The sequence below is a fragment of the Episyrphus balteatus genome, chromosome 3, assembly GCF_945859705.1.
Source record: "Episyrphus balteatus chromosome 3, idEpiBalt1.1, whole genome shotgun sequence".
NCBI lineage: Eukaryota > Metazoa > Arthropoda > Insecta > Diptera > Syrphidae > Episyrphus > Episyrphus balteatus.
This window is the reverse complement of record NC_079136.1, coordinates 95,211,601-95,228,647: the sequence shown is the minus strand read 5'-3', so window position 1 is coordinate 95,228,647 and position 17,047 is coordinate 95,211,601. Positions and strand designations below refer to the sequence as shown.

The window sequence follows — 17,047 nt, the reverse complement described above, 5'->3', positions numbered from 1 at the left end:
ATTTTTATATTTTAAAAACACAATTAGAGATTTGGTAGGTTTTTGTATAGTTTGATGAGGATTTTTGGAAAAGTTTGGTGGTAATTTTTTTCACCAATGCCAAACGTGTTTAGGACTCAGAAAGTTCAAAACGCATTTTTATTAAGAAAAGTCAGTATGTAGGTACTTGTATATCTTCTTCATTTTTTTTTTTTTTAATAATATTATTTTTTTTTAGTTTTTGCATATTTTTTTTTGTCTTAAGATCTTAAAATAAGAAACTGTAAGCTTCAAATTGCTTTTTTTAGCACTCCAATAAAACCATTTACAACAAAGATACGGTCATTTGAACAATCTCTAAAAGTTTCGAGTTTTTTGGTACTATTGAGTCATTTATCAATTGAATAGGATATTTGTCTATTTTATAATTGGAATAAATCTAGTTTTTTTTTCTTTTAATAATTTTTTTTGTAAGGTGATAATTCTATTTACCAAAACAATATAATACTGAAGAGCAGGCAGACGACCACTAAAGAAGAAAATAATGTACTTATATACAATTCTCATACCAAGACCACCGACCACCGTTTTAGCGGCCATACTAAAAAAGCATACTCTATGCAAATTACTTCCAACCATCATGTGTGAAGATCATTGCCATTGTATTCGCACAGACCACATCAACGATAGACCTAAAGCCAAATAATGACACGATAAACTTAACCTACTAACGGATTTTATAACTTTTGCAGTTTTCTCTTCTTCAGGGGGTTACAAAGAAGCTAGTATCTTCTATAAGCTACCAGCCATTTGGGAAGTGGTTTCTTCTTTTAAATTAGGGAATCTTCCCCGAAAGAAAGAAAAAACTTATGTGAACATTAGATAACATTAAACCGCAAACTTTTTTTTTTCCTCAGAATTACAAGTTGCGTTTACGACGATGATAGTAATTCGGCTATACTGGCTGACATACAGTACCTACCTACTTACATTCAAACTCAATTTGCAAATAAAGACCCCTGTGGTGGTTTTCGGAACTCAATTATAAATATTCATGTCAGTGCGTCTTCTAGAACAAGACTTCGAATAGAATATAAGTTTATAAGCTACATATAGCAAAGGTAACCCAGTGGAAAAATACTTTGGTTAAGTGAATTTTCTGTTTGTTTTGTGGTCTTTTCTTGCTCTGAAGAGATCACCATTTTTTACCCGGAAAGCAAAAAAATTTCACGGAAAAGCGAATAATAATATAATTCATAATGTGTGTTTGTGTATAGTGTAACAGCTTTTCTTGATCTGGGTGGTTCTGCGCTATTCACTATTATTGTAATGCTCCAATGATCATGAGCGTTGTATATCTTTTGTTGATCAGTATGTAAGTATCGCATAGATTATAAGGAAGCAATGTGCAATCGTCAGCGCGTGTACTGACGCCTCGTGTAAACAGTTATAAGACCAACAGATAAAATGCATACACTTTTTTTTCACACACACAATTTTTTTCAGTCCAGAGGTTAGTCATATGGCAAATGGTGTACCTATAGTTGTTGGAAAAAGACATCAACAAACAATGCTGGATTGGGTAACTATTAGAAAAGGAAGAGGGCCCTTTGTGAAAAAAGAGCAAGCTTTTATCGTTCCATCCTTTGACTAAGATTCAAAATTGGATTCAAATAAGTTAAATCCGCTAAACATATTACTTTCTATAAAGTTGATAAATTTGACTTTAGTTTTGATACACCAAAAAGGCTTGAATTTAAGGCCTTTATATGACTCAATCCAGCTCTGACAATAAATAAAATTGCAAACTTACGACTGATCTTTTCTATAACAAACGGTATAAATAATTGTAGACTATCTCGAAATAGAAATAAGGAGAGGGGAAAGGAATCAAGACACAAGACAATTGCTACAATAATTCATAAAGAAATGAGGTCCGGCCTTGTCGTACTTGGATGAATCTAAGTAAAGTGCGCACAAGCGAGCGATTTTCGAGATAATTTTACTAATTTTGTTTTTTTGTTTGTTGTTGTTGTTTTTTTTTTTTTATTTCTCAACAAATTACAACAATCTATGCCAATGCTTAAAAGATAGCAGAAAGGACAAGCGAAGCTTATACCTATAGAAGAATTTTATTTGTTTATTTGTTCATGATGGAGTATATTGTAGAGATGATGGTAGATTGCAATGCGTCTTTAACAACGATGACGCCGAACTTTATGTCTACTCATGGTTGGAATTTGAAATTGGATTGAAATTGTTTTGTTTTTTGTTTTTTTTTTTTTTTCAAAATGTAGGTAGTACACGATTGTGTGAGAAATTTAAATTTGTTTCTGATAGTGGTTAGTTATGGTGGATTTTGATATGAAATAATTATAATCAAAGTTGTAAAACCTTTGAACTTGTCAGCGAAATAGGTAAAGTTTATATTTTGGAAAAGACTGTCTATTATTTGATTTCAAACAAAGAACAATTTTTAAATTCTGGGTTACCAGCGAACTAATATTTTGCTTCTCAGACTATCTTTACAAATGTTTAACACCATCAAGGTGGAGCTATGAATAGATTCAAGAAAAGTATGTGTTCTAAATTGGGTCAGCATTGTTAAAAAAAAATAATACCACGATACTGACATTCTGCTTATTGATCAAAACCTTGAATTTATACTTAATTGTACCATTAACTAGATGGAATAAGTCATGGTCGAAAAATTTGCTCCTAGAAAGAGGACTGCCCTGCCCTACGGTTCACTTTTAGCTAGGTAACCCGATATGTTTCATTCTATCTAATCGAGCTCTAGTTTTCCACTAGTTTCTGCCATTAACTTGATGGGCTAAGTCATGGTAAGTCATGTTGCATTATCTTTTTCTATAGCTCTAGTGATAAAGTTTTATTGGAGTAGTTGATGAGTTTAGTCATTCGACGATCGCCCCTAGGACTACCATCAAAATTAAGAATTTTACATGCCACGGTAATTACATGGTTGAGTGTAATTTCATTAGTCACACAATATGAGACATAATTATTGAAGAAACAAAACAATTATTCAAAACATAAAAAAAAAATATAAAGATGAAAAAGAGCAAAATAGAATTCTATGTGACTTATGTAAGTCAAGTCTATTATGTTTTGCAAAAAGTATAATACTGTTTTTTTTTTTGAAATCACTAATTTTTCGTGACAAAAGTAAAATAAGTAACTTTTTTTCGCACAAAATTTGGTTAATATTTTATTTCTCACTACAAATTTTACAGTTTCTGAAAGCTTACCTACATTTTAGCTAAAAATGTTCACCTTATTCATATTCATCTCTGTACGATATCTACAAAAAGAGCTGGAATGCAATTAGTTTGCATAAAAAAAAGACAACAACAAAAAATTACTTTTTTCCTTCCATCACCCTATTGTCCATTTTTGTATGACAACCTACATATAATACATTTTATATCAATGGAGAGCTTATCATTTTAGCTTTAATTATATGCATCAAACATAACTGTACGACGCCTACAAAAACAGTTACGATTTTCGAAAGCCAACTATGTCGAAATTAAAACTGAGATTACGGTACTTCCTTTACTGGTGGTGGTTGTTCGTGGCAAACGATCCCAACATGGGTTTTTTTTTAGTAATTATGAACTTTTTGAATTTAAGATACAAAATAATTTAATCGAAATTCTATATACTCTAGGTAAAAAGATATAGGTACCTAGTGTCAAAAAAGATCATCTGTTTATCGTTATCTCCGAATATAAAAATGATAGAAATATGGTTCTGCTTACTGTATATCTACTGTATAAATTAAATTTATCTATCAATCAAAATAAAGAAGATATTAATAAAAAAAAGTTTGGGTAAAAGCAATTGTGTTTTATATTTATTTATTTTTTTATTTTTTTTATTTTTAAGCATATAAGTTCTGTAAGCTTGATATTTTTTGGATGTTTTGAAAAAATTTCCCTGTCTATAATAAGAACTTTGTTTTAGAAAACTGTTCATAACTTGTTTTTGAAATTTAAAATAATTTGTTCATTGGCTAGGATAGCCTATTCTTGTTTCAAATTTACCTATCAATTAAAAAAAATTCAACTCTCTACAAATTACTGTCTAAAAAGTGATCTTTTTTACCATTTTCTTTTAGCCCTAACCAAAAGTGAATACCTACTTATAAAGGATTTTTAAAAATTCAATCATTAAATAAGATAACATTTAATGATTAAATTTTTTAAAATCCTTTATTAGTATTCTCTTTTAGGTTATAAATTTTTAAATTAACCACACTGCTAACAACCTTACGCGTAACCGGAAAAAATGGCGTGCCATTTGACCATCCATTTTGTCAATAATATTTTTCTTAATTTTGTTTATTTTTCAAGTATAATAACCAAAAACGAAATAGTTTGAAGCATGCAACTAGTTTAATTCGCTGGTTATTCAAACTTGTCGTAGACTAACATTAACATGCATGATTATGTTATCATGCATTTTAACATAAGCTTTGGTCTGATATTCTGTATGAACATAAGGATCTTTTCAGTTTTATTTTACTCCTAAATTATGGTGGTAAAAGTCGGGAAAATCTTTATTGTCGAAAGCTGTTGAGTGACACCATTCATCACATCTGTTAACCACAAGTTACTATGCAAGTTTTTCTATGCGAATCTATGATAAAAATAAATGAAAAAAAAAAAACATTTATTAGAACTTGCCAACATCCTCTTTTATAATCTGACTGCATTCCGGCACTTCACACCTTTTCAGTCTTGATTAAATAAAAAAACAATCCTCCTTCTTTCAACATTAAAAGAAAATATTCTCTGTGCTTTTCTTAACACAAATGCACGCGTGGGAATTCTCTCGCGTATATCGCAACTGCCAAATGCCAGCTGGTAAACGCAACAATGTATTTGACTGATGCCGCCACTTAGCGTGCAAGAAGCCCACAACAGGTGACGACGACAACGACAACCAACAACGATGACGACAAAGCGTTCGTTTGTTATTTGCTGCTGGTGTAAACGCGTTGTGTGTTCTCAAAGAAAGGTACTTATGTATCTCCTCACACACACACAAAAAAAAAAACCCACACGTCCCACAATTCTATTAAATAATTCTATCACGTCTACACCCAGATAACCTGGCCCAGAAATGACGTCTCTCTTCAACTTTTTTATGTTGGAATTCTTTGTTTTATTTGATTCAGTGACCTTAAACAGGAAACACACACAAAATTATATTCCTTTCTCTTGATAAAAATTTTTTGATTTTCCAATTTCTTTCCAGAGAAATCGTTTATACCTACATAAATCATCTGTCACCTTTTGACAGATAAAAGCTAATTAATCGATTAATTAGAAAATGGTTTTATACGACAAATTGGCCTTTCGTGTTGCATTAATTTCGACATACTGCGGGCTAAATGTTATCTCTGATAGACATTCGCCAAACAAAAACCACTATATACCAGCATAACGTTATAGCTGAATTGCTGAATTACCACAGCCAAAAGCGATTGGCATGTATTATACAAATATACACGAGTGAGAGTGCTGCTGCTGCCCAAATCGTGTAAAAGCACATTTAAAAATCCCAATAAATTTGTTCGTTGTTGCGAAATTTTGTTTTTGCCACTGTTTGTTGTTCATGGATAAATGAATTTTAAAAACAATCTGTTGATGATGGTGGGGAGTTTAAATGCCAAACCCTGCATTACTTTATTGAACAACAAAATAAAATTAATAACAAACTACCAGATATCTTGGTTATGGAATACGAGTTGGTTATATTTTAAACCTCATATGGTTAGAGTTGCCAAAGCTAACAATTTTGTCAATTATCCTATAAAAACAAGTTCGCTACACCTAATCAGCTCTTTTGTTTCAGGAATACTTTTTAAAGCTACCACTTTTCAACTTAGCTTTTCTGAATCATATAAACACCTTGGCAACCCTATACTCCAACGACAGTTAATTGTTTTTTTTTTTTTTTTTCATTTTTTGTTTCACTCAATAAATGAAAATTCAACTCACCTCATCTGTCAGATTGGCTTTGATTTTTGGTTTTTAAAAAAGTATTAAATCTACCTATATGCGGGAGTGGTAAATGATCGTGCCCAGTTTAGTTTACATATACAAAAATACCCACTGAGATACAGGTAAAGGATAGGAAATCAAATGCAAGTGGGAGTCAGTATGGTGCAAGGAAAAAAAAATACAACAACAAAAATATCAACTAACTTCAGAGTCACAATTATTATACCACCAACGCCACCGCGATTGTATTTAGTTTATGGTCTTCGCAAAGCTTTGAGAGTCGAAGGCCAAACCAAAGCCTTGGCTTACATTTATTGCATTGCAATTTTTGTTTACCTGTATACCGTACCTATTTATATTAACTACATATGGTTTGGTGGGTTATTCAATGCAAAAAAAAAAAATGGAGGTACCTAACTTTCGTTTTTTTCTATACATATATATTTTGAAGGAAAAAATATGATTAAAATGAAACTTATTTGAAGTTTTGACAATAGTGAATGGAAATTGAATGGTTTTTTGTTTCACTATGAATGAGGTCTTACTTGATAAGACAAGTTAAATATCGATTTTTTAAATAGTTCTTTGGTCATGCAACATTGTATTGATTGTTGTTTTTTTTTTTTTTTATTCTTTTGAAATTGAAAGATATCTATAGACAACTGAACTGAAAGATAGTTTTGTGTTTCTCCAAAAACTGATGATGTTATATATAACAGGAATAGTCCAGTGCATTTATGATGTTTCATAATTTTGATAAAAAGTGCTCAAAACTTTAAAATTGTCACTTTTTTCTGTTTTTTTTTTTACTTTGTTCGCTTATAACTTTTTCAATATTCAGAATATCGAAAAAGTTTTCTTAACATAAAAGACGCGAAATTTAATTTCCTACGTTTCTTGTAGACACATTTTTTATGTACGATAAATAGAAATCGAGATATTCAACAAAAACTAAAATCCAAGATGGCGAAAGGTGAATTTCTCGAGTGCGAAAAATCAGGGTAATGATATTCAGCCAATTCTTTATCGAATGAGCAAAAAAAAAATTGGGGATGGTAAAAACTGCTGGGTCAAATTATAAATGCACTGGACTAGAACGAGAGTTGATTTTTAGGGCTTGCAAAAGCTCGTGTAAAGTGGAAAATATTGTAATGAAAAAATATTAGTTCAGAAAAGATAGACTTTTTCTTGGAACGAAAGATTTTAAAGAAGGCTTTTAAAAAAGCTTAAGTTCTTGCTTTTGGGACGCCACTTCCCTGACGGAATCCGCCATTTTGAAAAACGCAATTAGATCTTTATTTTACATTTTTGTACATTTTTTTTTCTGTGCGAACATTATTTTTGAGGTTGAATCAGTTGATTTATTTTTTTTTTTTAAGGTTTTGGTATTTCTCTCAGTCCGTATATAAATTTTTTCAACATGATTTAATGATAATTTACCACTCGTGCGGTGACGCTAAGTCAGTTTACCACTGTTGCGATGATGCTGCGTCAATATCGTTCTCGCTTTTTTTTCCGCAGCGTCACCGCGACAACAGTGAATTGAAGTACTTTGGTGTACTAAGTTTCCTTAATTTTCGTCAAAAAAAAAGGCAACGAACAATATTTTTTACGCTGAAATAAATAACAAGAATCAAAATAATTATACGAATAGATTTAATTATTTTATATTGCTATGCGTTGCGAGGTATTTAGGAGTAGAGCTGAGGCTGCTATTGCGATAGCTGCTTTCAATAAATCTGCTCTTCCACTGAGCAGAGAACGATTGCGATTACTCTTCAATATTTTTTGTGGTCTATTTTCTTATACAATGATAACATGAAGCGATTCACTGAACCCCAAGACCAGTAAAAATGTACTATTCTTTTATAAGCAGAACTGCTATCTGTTCTTTGTAACTTTCCAGCTCTTCTTCAGAAAATGTTATCGACTCTTTAAAATTTTACTGCTTTTTTGTGATCATTCGCTCTTCATATTTTATGATTTGATTAACGATGAAAAAAGCACGAAACAGAGAAGTTCAATTTGAAATACGATTGTTTCAGGGACCCAATTCCGCAAGAGTGAAAAAACGTGTAAATTACCTTAAAGAACAAGGCAGAGAAAAACTCAAACAAAAAAATTCACTCTTGCGGAATTGGGCCCCAGTGTATGCCTAGCCTACAATAAGTTATTCCTAATTAAAAACAAACGAAAATTTTTCACTTTCTTTTTATTTATTTTGTGTTTCATATTTCGTTAAATCAGGATGAAATTTAAAGAGTAATTTGCGGCACTAACTGCTATTTAAAGAGTGATTTTATATGCTGCTCACTGCTATCACTGCTCTTTCAAAATCGATCGGTGTGCTAAAGGGTCGTGCTATTTAGGAGGCCTTTTGCTGCTAATAAAATCTTAAATAAGTAAATGCCCAGAATAGCTAGTTTTTTTGTTTCCTTTTAACTTAAACTTGACCTTTCTTGCAATAGTGCCGAATGCTTGGAAGCAGTAACTTACATTTAAAAATTTCCTCAATAAAATAACATTTTTAAGAGTTTGAAAGTTCCCCTTTTGGTTATTTTGTATAAATTACCATATTAGTTAGGTATATAATTGTGGTCTTTGTCCGGAAATGATCCCGTGTCGAGTTCAAAATTATAACTTAAAGGAAAACTAAATATATCTGTCGTAGGTACTTACTTACACCTATTAAACTAAATAAATTCACTCTTAGACACGAAACAAAGAAAATAACCAAACAATGAACAGGAAACCTTTATTACAAAGTCCATAATGTGTGATAGTAATCGCGCTTCAGTGCACGATATATATATATACGTCGTGATAGTTGCATGTGCGTTAGAGGATCACTTCACAAATACCACTATTCTATTCTTATACATCGATACATCGTCCCTATATAAAACTAATTTAAATAGCAAACAATACTTGAATGCGTTTACAAAAAAAAAAAAAAAATAAAATAAAAGATCACAAAGAAAAATATACAAACAACTTTACGTGTGATAATAATAATTCTCAAAAACGCATTTATGAATATCACACATATAGGAACCTATTGCTTCTTTTCCATATTAGTCAGCTCTCAAGCGTATCTATTTTATTTTTGAATGCGCAATTGTATTATTTATTATTATTATTGACGACGGCATCGAACACCTTCTAAGAGAATGCAAAAAAAAACAAAAAAAAAAATTAAAGCACGAAATGGAGAAACCATCATCGCAATAAAATCAGTCAAAGTGAACATGGTGCAAGCAAGGTCTTTGGCAATCCACAAAAAGGCATTGACATCAATTCGCAAAGCAATTTCTCAGTTAATTTTGTGTAGTATAGAACTTTTAGATTTTCTTATTTTGTTTTTATTTTTATTATTGTGAGGAACGTGTTTTTTTTTTTATTATTGTGCCGGTGAAGCCGGCATTTCCTTCCATGTTTGGTTGATCATTCGAACTGGTGTAATGCTATTGCGAGAGCGTGTGAATGAATATACCTAAGCGTGCACACTTATAGAAATTATAAATTGTTTGTTATGGATGCACTGATTTAAAGCACATCTCCCTGATTAATGACCAAAGATAGATGGATTCTATTGTGACCTAGTTTTAAATTGAGTGAATACAATGAACGATTATGCTGTTTTGTTCTTGACATTTAAGACTTTTTTAAATTACAATAAATTTACTTTAATTTTTTTATTAATTTGGTTTTTATTGTTTTTATAAAATGAAAAAAGATTCTACTATGGTAACAAGAAGTTAATAAAATACAGTAAATGACACTTCAAGTTTCAAAACAAGTCATATAAGTTTGAACAAGATTTACTTATCTAAAAGCCTACAACAAGTTAGACTGAAGTACTGGGGTCTGAAAATATATTACAGTTACGATTGAGATTCACAGTAAGCACGTTACTATTCCTTTTAAGTCAAAAATAAATGCGTCCGATGAATCCATGAAAGGGCCTAGTAACAATTACAATTACAATTTATTTAATTTTGTGTTTAATTACCAGTAGTTTGAAAAATGTTTTCTTTTGAGTCCGAACAGCTAAGGTGAGATTCATGACAATGCTCTTTGAGCATCTATTAATTTCTCGCAAGAGACGATAGATGATCGAGGATGGATTTGAACCCAGAACCTCTAGAGTGACAGTCCATCGCACGAACTGTTGTGTGTTCATTATTTTGAACATTGCTGTCTTTTAATGCGCAGACGACCTAAAAAGTTTCTCAATAAATATTTTCTCCAATAATCATTTTTTACAAAAAATCAAAACCGACTTCCATGGATTAATACTGTGTTTAATGGTTTTTCTCATTATATTTCAATATCCAGAACTAAGCAAAATTAATATGAGACCATTCTGCAAGCACCAGCTTTCCAATACAAAAAGAATTATCAAAATTGGTTCACTCACTCCAAAGTTATGAGGTAAAGCATAACAACAACAAAAAAATACAGCCGAATTGAATACCTCCTCTTTTTTGGAAGTCGGTAAAAACTCGGTTAGACAATTTTCAAAACTGGCAAATAATTTTAGCGGAAGACGGACAGAATCCCGAAATCCAAAATCCAGAAAGACCAAAATCCAGAAAACCCTAAATCCCGAAAACCCAAAATCCCGAAAACCCAAAATCCCGAAAGGACAAAATCCCGAAAATAAAACATCATAATTCTTTTGATTTTAGTTTAAAGATTTTTCCAACTTAACTCAATCATAACAAAACACTACTGAAAGCACAATAAGAACTTAAAATCATGTAAAAAAAGAGATATTAACGGAATCATACACTTATATTGTTTTTTACGTATTAACACCTTAATTTTACACTTAGGATTGTTTTCGAAACCGAAATCCCGAAAAATTATATAAAATAAAAAATTTGCGCAAATTTTTCATTTTATATAATTTTTCGGGATCCCATTCGGGATTTTGGGTTTTCGGGATTTTGAGTTTTCGGGATTCTGGGTTTTCGGGATTTTGGGTTTTCGGGATTTTGGGTTTTCGGGATTTCGGTTTTCGGGATTTTGTCCCCAATCCATTTTTAGCACCTCAAATAAAAATGTGCTTCGACAAGTTTTGTCAACAAACTGGTTTTCAACAAATATTTTCTAAGAGAATTTGTGACAAGATTTTCCGCTGTAAAACTACTGTAGGTATCATTCAGCAAACATCAATTCCAAAACTACATAAACAACATCAGCGACCAAATAAGTCAATAATTGAGTCCTATTGAACCTCGGTAAATCCTTTTTATGTCCTTAAAAGGCTAAATGTTTTTAAAAGTTCTCCGAGAAATCGATAGGCTGGGCTTGTATAAATTAAGTCGTTGAAGTAGCTGATGTTAAGGATGTAGTTTGATGGAAACAGTAACAATAACGTAACTTGCGAAAAAATCTTCAACTGAAGAAGAAATCTAAAAATAAAGCTGAAAGCACGGTCAATACTAAAAATACTATAGGTAATTTGCAAAACCTTGGGTTTTTAATAGTATTACTAGGTTAAAAAAAAAGCGATATCTATAGATTTTATACACAAAATTTAAGACAATTGACTGGAGATCAGAAAAGAAGTTGTGTTTAAACAAAATTCGAAGAACCGGTATTGAATTGAACTATTAACTAAGATTTTACAATTTACAAAGACCAGGAGTGAGATTCTGTATCGCGTAAATAATAAAACGCTTTCGTGTGTGCGAACGGTTTGCTTCATATACTCATAACTTGAAAAACGAAAGAATTTTTTCTGAATTCTTCGCATATTTTCTTTCGTTTTCGGCCATTCCAAAGTAACGTGGAGGACATATTGACGCTTGTTATCCAGTTTATCTTATTCAAGAATCAATCTTTTTTCTTAAAACTTGGTGAGTCTTAAGGATTTATTATAAAGTTTGTGTTTCAGAAGCTTCACGAAAAAATAATCTTACGTATCCAAATTATTCCCTGGATACAGACGAAAACGGACAAGAAACGTACTCATTTTCTCCGTTACCATTTTTATCTGTAAATAATTTGGCTACGTTAAATTAGTTTTTCGTGAAACTTTTAGAACACAAACTTTATAATGAATCTTTAAGACTCACCAAGTTTAAAAAAAAAAAATTAATTCTTCAACGAGATAACCTAGAGAACAAACATCAATATGTCCTCAAAGTTTAAATGGAATGGCCGTTTTTCAAAGACGAAATTCATGTTTGTTTTTTATAGAATCTACCCCTTACATTTCATGCACAGGTAGTAAGCGATTTCGATTCCCTGATTTCGAGAAAAAATGTTTCGTTAGCTCCTAAGACTATCTTTAAAAAAAAATTGGCAATAATATAAGTAACACCAACGTGAAAAGTTGAAAAGGAATGTCGCATTTAACAAAATAAACTTCAAAAGAAATGATAAGGTTGTTAGAATTCGATGAAAACATAAATGAAGATTTTTTTTTTTTTTCATGAGAATCTATTAATTGATTAATTCAACATTATCAAAAAATATCTGCAATTAATCAATTTAATTTTTCAAATAACAATTCCCAACCGCAAATAACGTTATCAGCTTCAATAACAACATATCAAACGCTTATTCTATGATCACTCAAAAAAAAAAAATAAATAAAAATAAATCACCACAAAATGTGAACAACCCCAAATTGACTCTGATTATGTGATTAATTGTATACACAAGATATACAAATAATATATGTATTCTGACACAAAGACCACAATAATATGGAACACCAAAACCCTGTTATGCGATGAAAAAGTGACTCACAAAAATGCTCATATTTCTCTCGTGCTCATCTAAAATTGTATTCAATTGAATTTCATTTATTCTATAAGGTCTCTTATACGAGAATATACCTAAAAAAAAAATATATACAACTTGGTGTCAATAACACCCCCTTAGTGATAATAATAATTAGCATGCGCTTGCCATGGTGTATAATATTGCTTCACGTGTGAACGTGCTACTGTTACCTCTGGATTTACGCTCGCTATCCTTCTGAACTCACCACACCCCGTTGATTTCATACGATCGATTTATAGAACACACCATACGTAGAATATAGTAGGGGTACCATCAACATCAACAACATTCTAACCATATACAAAAACAAAATTGGGGGAAAAGGCCGACGACCGCATTTGAATTTCAAAATAAAATAAAAAAAATGAAAAAAAAAAAAATACGAATAAATATTAACAAAGAGGAAGCCGTAGAGTATACATTCGAGTATAGAACCATCCAATATTCTGTTCTGACTTTAGCTCACAATCACAATCAAAGTACCGGCCTCCTCTGTCCTAGTATCATATATTATTACGAAGACTTTGAGGTAAAACACACTCAGGGAGGGTGTCGGTCGGTCGGTAAGGCAGGGTACTGTGATCCATACACACTTGAAAAAGTGTGAACAGGGCGATCGAGTCAGATACCAGCCGGCACGCGGAGGCATTTCATCCCGGAAGTGAGGGAGTTTTTCCCCTACTTAACTCTTCTTTATGTGAGTTTTTTGTGTGTGTTTTTTTTTTACTGATTTTTATTTGTAAATTCACACCACTCGATGGGAGTGTTGTCGACTTTAAGTGACAGAGTCCTTATTGATGACAAAAAAAAAAAAGAGACAAAGCGAAATTGTTGTGACAGTGTGACTAAGTTCACAAGAGGTGAAATTAACAATGAATGATTTAAAATTAAATGAATGCATGCCTTTGGATTGGGAAATTGGTTAGAAAGCTGTCAGAAAGGTTTAAATTTAAATATTTGAAGCTAGAAATAGAAGATAAAAAAAGGTTTCTAACCGATTTTTATGTATTTGAGTATGTAAGTTCCCCAAAAACTTCCAAACTATTAACCATAATTTGAAAAATAAGGTGTCGTAAGAAGCATCTTGCTAGACCGCTGGTTATAAGCTATGTGACGTTCCTTAACATAACATCCTCTGAGCCCTAGAGGGAAAAATTGTGAACCAGCCGGTTTTTAGTTTTTAACTTGTTTATTTTTATTATTATTTTGATGTTATAATTTTATTACCTATTTTAGAGCTACTGTACGTTAAAAACAGTATTTATAGTTAATAACTTTTTCCTCTAAGGGGCGCTATTTTGGAGAAAGTTACATAGCCTATAACCAGCAAACGAGCAAGACACTTTTATCAAAACTTCATTTGTCAAACGATGATAAGGAGTTTAGAAGTTATGAGGGAACATATGTACATCTACATTAGGGTGGGTAAAAAAAAAATCGAAATTCGTTTTTTTTGATTTGGTATCTCGAAAACTCGTTTGCTAGACACCTCTAGAATATACTCACCAAATATGAGCTCTTTATCTTAATAGGAAAGTCCTCCGCTTTTCAATTTTCCATTTTTACATCAAGCTTCTACCAAAATAAAAATAATTTTTTATTAATTGACTTCTTAGCCAATTTTTTTTACATATTCTTGTAGAAAATTGAACGCTCTACAAAAAAGGTTAAATACACTTTTTTGAATTATCTAACCGTTTAGTAGATATCCCGACAAACAATTTTGGTTCTATAAAGCTTTACAGATGCAATTGTTGCTTCTGTAAGGCATTATAGAAGCAAAATTGTTAGTAGGGATTTGAGGTCCAAAAATCGAGAAAATCTTTAAAAATTCGTTTTTTGTTCTTAATTTTGTAACAAATTGAAAAATTATAATAATCAAACGCGCATGACATATTCTTGTAGGAAACAGATTGCTCGACAAAAAAGGTCTTATTAACTCGATGCGAATATCTTCTAAACGGTTAAAGGAACCAATTTGAGGCCAAGGACTTTTTTGTAGAACATTTAAGCCCCTACACTAATTTATCTTACAAATTTAATAATAATGACTTTTCAGTGAATTAGAAAATTTTGAAAAGTAAAAAAGTTTTTATATTTTTGTTTAACTTTGACGTCGAATATCTTTCAAATGGTTAGATTAATAAAAAAAATTAATAAGACCTTTTTTGTGGAGCAATCTGTTTCCTACAAGAATATGTCATGCGCGTTTGATTGTTATAATTTTTCAATTTGTTACAAAATTAAGAACAAAAAACGAATTTTTAAAGATTTTCTCGATTTTTGGACCTCAAATATCTACTAAACGGTTAGATGATTCAAACAGGTGTATTTGACCTTTTTTGTAGAGCGTTCAATTTTCTACAAGCATATGTAAAAAAATTAGCTAAAAAGTCAATTAATAAAAAAATTATTTTTTTTTTTTGGTAGAAGCTTGATGTAAAAATGGAAAATTGAAAAGCGGAGGACTTTCCTATTAAGATAAAGAGCTCATATTTAGTGAGTATATTCTAGAGGTGTCTAGCAATCGAGTTTTCGAGGTACCAAATCAAAAAAAACGAATTTCGATTTTTTTGACCCACCCTAATCTACATATCGACTATAAACCTATCGGAGATCAAGGTAGCTCCAAAAGGAACCAATTATGATTTTTTTTTGTAAAACAGCTGCAGGGTTTCGTGCCACACTCAATACCAAAAATATACAAATATCGCCAAGCCTTAAATTATTATTATTAATATCATTTTTTTGCATCATATTTACCTTAGAGTACATTCTACATTAAACGTATTGAAGCAATGACAAAACAAAACAAAATAAACAAATAAAAACAAACCGTGTCACCATCACAACTGGCTGATAAAATCTCAAAAGTAGGCCATATATTCGTGTACCTAAAAGCCCCATATATGGGGTAGTATGGTAACTTAAATACAATACAGTATACCTATATCAATATACCCAACATTTGCGTAAGGTATATTGCAACAATGTTGCATTGTTTATTATTGTGCGATTGTTGCCGGAAGAACGAACAGGAGTTACATTTTAAACAGAAAAAAAAAATATATAAGAACAAACAGGAACAAAGGAAAAGCTTTAGCAAGTTTTTTTTTTTCTCTCGTAGGTAAGACAAAAAACAAAAAATGGTGGGGGTTTTCAGATTGATCTCTTACTTTTTAATGCAAAATAAAAAAAAAAAAAGTGTCACGATTGTGTGGAAACAGCAATCATTGTACAATTACGACAGTATTATTACATATAAATACTATATCGATGTCAAGCGCGACTGTTGTTAAATTGGTTGGTTTTGTTAAAAGGAAATACACGCAAAACACGCTCTAACCATCAAGCTGATCACTGGTGAATCATAATCTTAATCATATTTTTTTGGTAATACGAAGAAATGAGTCAGAAAGAAACTAAAATGGTTATAAAATTATAAGAGCGACAAAGAAAGAAAAAATCAATTGATTATCCAGAAGAATGTACTTTTAGTTTGGTAGACAATGGTTGAGGATCTTTTGGATTTTACTACAGTTTTTGTTGAACGACTGTTTTACAAAAAAATATTATTATTGGAGCTTTCAGATTATCAAAGTGTAGACATTTTGTATTCAAGTGGACTATTATCGTCTTCACGTGTCATCGAGTGCCTATTACCTCAACCCAAGATGTGATAAGACCCCAGTATGATTGGAAAGTTGTTGTTGTTGGCACCAAACGAAAGCACTTCTAATTCTTTGGATCCAAATAGCAGCAGGAAGAATTTTCCTTAATGAAATCAACACCTTTTATGTGCTATTTCGACGTATTAAGAGCTAAGTTCTATAAAGAGCGGGTTCCCGTTCTTAAAGTTATTGAAGGACGGACCAGTTCCTCTACGTTGGAGCCTTCTGCTGTCAAGGTAACTGCCCAGCTAGGATTGAGATGAATAAATAGAACGACGACAAGCCTGGGATACGGCCAGATTTACTGATGACGAACTCTGTCCCTCTGACAATGCCACGTACCGTGGTGAATAAAATTCATTTGCTGAATATGGTCGGAAGAATGCATGCTCATTGTCTGCCCGATATTTAAGAAGGGAGACCCTCTAAACTACGCCAATTATAGAGGAATCAATCTTTTTAAAATCTCCTACAAGATCCCCATCTACTGTATGGTACTGATCGAAAAATTTATATTGAACTGATTTTTTGGGAAGTTGTTGATACAGTTGCCACCAGTGAAAA

At 31.6% G+C, this 17,047-nt stretch overlaps 1 protein-coding gene across 1 annotated transcript in view; it reads right to left on the bottom strand.

The window, feature by feature from the left end:
• LOC129914716 (zinc finger protein 395) overlaps window positions 1-17,047 on the bottom strand; it is a 257,386-nt gene that overhangs the window by 144,261 nt on the left and 96,078 nt on the right. The gene's annotated exons all lie outside the window — the stretch shown is intronic.